General features: G+C 43.4%; 1 non-coding gene across 1 annotated transcript; it reads left to right on the top strand.

Moving 5' to 3' along the window:
- Positions 1-498: 498 nt before the first annotated feature.
- Trnar-gcg lies at positions 499-573 on the top strand. The gene has a single exon. It is a non-coding gene; the product is annotated as a tRNA-Arg (tRNA).
- Positions 574-3,184: the final 2,611 nt, after the last annotated feature.

The following is a 3,184-nucleotide window of genomic DNA, read 5'->3' as shown; positions in this document are numbered from 1 at the left end:
CTGATATCTCCAGAATGAGATTTTCACTCTGCAGCGGAGAGTGCGCTGATATGAAACTTCTTGGCAGATTAAAACTGTGTGCCGGACTGAGACTCGAACTCGGGACCTTTGCCTTTCGCGGGCAAGTGCTCTACCAACTGAGCTACCCAAGCACGACTCACGCCCCTTCCTCGCAGCTTTACTTCTGCCAGTACCGCGCCTCCTACCTTCCAAACCGGTGGAGTGCTTGCCCGCGAGAGGTAAAGGTCCCGAGTTCGAGTCTCGGCCGGGCACACAGTTTTAATCTTCCAGGAAGTTTCATATCAGCGCACACTCCGCTGCAGAGTGAAAATCTCATTCTGGAAACATCCCCCAGGCTGTGGCTAAGCCATGTCTCCGCAATATCCTTTCTTTCAAGAGTGCTAGTTCTGCAGGTTCGCAGGAGAGCTTCTGTAAAGTTTGGAAGGTAGGAGGCGAGGTACTGGCAGAAGTAAAGCTGTGAGGACGGGGCGTGAGTCGTGCTTGGGTAGCTCAGTTGGTAGAGCACTTGCCTGCGAAAAGCAAAGGTCCCGAGTTCGAGTCTCGGTCCGGCACACAGTTTTAATCTGCCAGGAAGTTTCACCAACCTGATAGTCTCCCGCCATACGGTCCGACAGCCAGGAGTGATGGTTTGGCGGGCCATTTCATCTTATAGCGGGACCCCTTTGGTTGCATTAACAATGCACATGTGCATCGGATATGGCTGGAATTCAAACAAATAGGATCGGCAGCAATTGAGAGATTTATACCAAACAAATTAACAAACGATGGAGCTGATCTTCCTTGGTACACAAAACGGATGAGAACACTGTTGGAGAAGCAAAGGAAAAAACATGCCAAATTTCAAAGGACGCCAAATCTCCAAGATTGGCAATCTCTTACAGAATCTCGAAATTTAGCTCGGACTTCAATGCGAGATGCTTATAACAGTTTCAACAACGAAACCTTGTCTCTAAACCGTGCAGAAAATCCAAAGAGATTCTGGTCGTAAGTGGAGTATGCTAGCGGCAAGACACAATTAATGTCTTCTCTGCGCGTTAGCAATGGAGATACTATCGAAGACAGTGCTACCAAAGCAGAGTTACTAAACGCAGCCTTCCGAAATTTCTTCACCAAAGAAGACGAAATAAATATTCCAGAATTCGAATCAAGAACAGCTGCCAACATGAGTAACGTAGAAGTAGATATCCTCGGAGTAGTCAAGCAACTTAAACCACTTAATAAAAGCTTGTCTTCTGGTCCAGATTGTATGCCACTTAGGTTCCTTTCAGAGTATGCTGATAGAATAGCTCAATACTTAACAACCATATACGACAGTTCGCTCGACGGAAAATCCGTACTCAAAGACTGGAAAGTTGCGCAGGTCACACAATATTCAAACAAGGTAGTAGGAGTAATCCACTAAATTACAGGTCTATATCACTAACGTCGATATGCAGCAGGACTTTGGAACATATATTGTGTTCGAACATTATGAATTACCTCGAAGAAAACGGTCTAGTGGCACACAGTTAGCACGGATTCAGAAAAGATCGTTCTTGTGAAACACATCTAGCTCTTTACTAGTGTTAAGTGTTACTGACAAGGGATTTCAAATTGATTCCGTATTTCTGGATTTCCAGAAGGGTTTTGATACTGTGCCATACTAGCGACTTGTAGTGACATTGCGTGTCTGTGGAATCCCGTCTCAGTTGTTGTTGTTGTTGTTGTTGTGGTCTTCAGTCCTGAGACTGGTTTGATGCAGCTCTACATGCTACTCTATCCTGTGCAAGCTTTTTCATCTCCCAGTACCTACTGCAACCTACATCCTTCTGAATCTGCTTAGTGTATTCATCTCTTGGTCTCCCTCTACGATTTTTACCCTCCACGCTGCCCTCCAATACTAAATTGGTGATCCCTTGATGCCTCAGAACATGTCCTACCAACCGATACCTTCTTCTGGTCAAGTTGTGCCACAAACTTCTCTTCTCCCCAATCCTATTCAATACTTCCTCATTAGTTATGTGATCTACCCATCTAATCTTCAGCATTCTTCTGTAGCACCACATTTCGAAAGCTTCTATTCTCTTCTTGTCTAAACTGTTTATCGTCCACGTTTCACTTCCATACATGGCTACACTCCATACGAATACTTTCAGAAATGACTTCCTGACAGTTAAATCAATACTGGATGTTAACAAATTTCTCTTCTTCAGAAACGCTTTCCTTGCCATTGCCAGCCTACATTTTATATCCTCTCTACTTCGACCATCATCAGTTATTTTGCTCCCCAAATAGCAAAACTCCTTTACTACTTTAAGTGCCTCATTTCCTAATCTAATTCCCTCAGCATCACCCGACTTAATTAGACTACATTCCATTATCCTTGTTTTGCTTTTGTTGATGTTCATCTTATATCCTCCTTTGAAGACACTGTCCATTCCATTCAACTGCTCTTCCAAGTCCTTTGCTGTCTCTGACAGAATTACAATGTCATCGGCGAACCTCAAAGTTTTTATTTCTTCTCCATGAATTTTAATTCCTACTCCGAATTTTTCTTTTGTTTCCTTTACTGCTTGCTCAATATACAGATTGAACAACATCGGGGAGAGGCTACAACCTTGTCTTACTCCCTTCCCAACCACTGCTTCCCTTTCATGTCCCTCGACTCTTATAACTGCCATCTGGTTTCTGTACAAATTGTAAACAGCTTTTCGCTCCCTGTATTTTACCCCTGCCACCTTTAGAATTTGAAAGAGAGTATTCCAGTCAACATTGTCAAAAGCTTTCTCTAAGTCTACAAATGCTAGAAACGTAGGTTTGCCTTTCCTTAATCTTTCTTCTAAGATAAGTCGTAATGTCAGTATTGCCTCACGTGTTCCAGTGTTTCTACGGAATCCAAACTGATCTTCCCCGAGGTTGGCTTCTACTAGTTTTTCCATTCGTCTGTAAAGAATTCGTGTTAGTATTTTGCAGCTGTGACTTAGTAAACTGATAGTTCGGTAATTTTCACATCTGTCAACACCTGCTTTCTTTGGGATTGGAATTATTATATTCTTCTTGAAGTCTGAGGGTATTTCGCCTGTTTCATACATCTTGCTCACCAGATGGTAGAGTTTTGTCAGGACTGGCTCTCCCACGGCCGTCAGTAGTTCCAATGGAATATTGTCTACTCCGGGGGCCTTGT

This window comes from Schistocerca piceifrons, chromosome 6 (assembly GCF_021461385.2).
Source record: "Schistocerca piceifrons isolate TAMUIC-IGC-003096 chromosome 6, iqSchPice1.1, whole genome shotgun sequence".
Lineage (NCBI taxonomy): Eukaryota > Metazoa > Arthropoda > Insecta > Orthoptera > Acrididae > Schistocerca > Schistocerca piceifrons.
The sequence above is the reverse complement of the archived record's forward strand: the minus strand, read 5'-3'. Positions and strand labels throughout refer to the sequence as shown.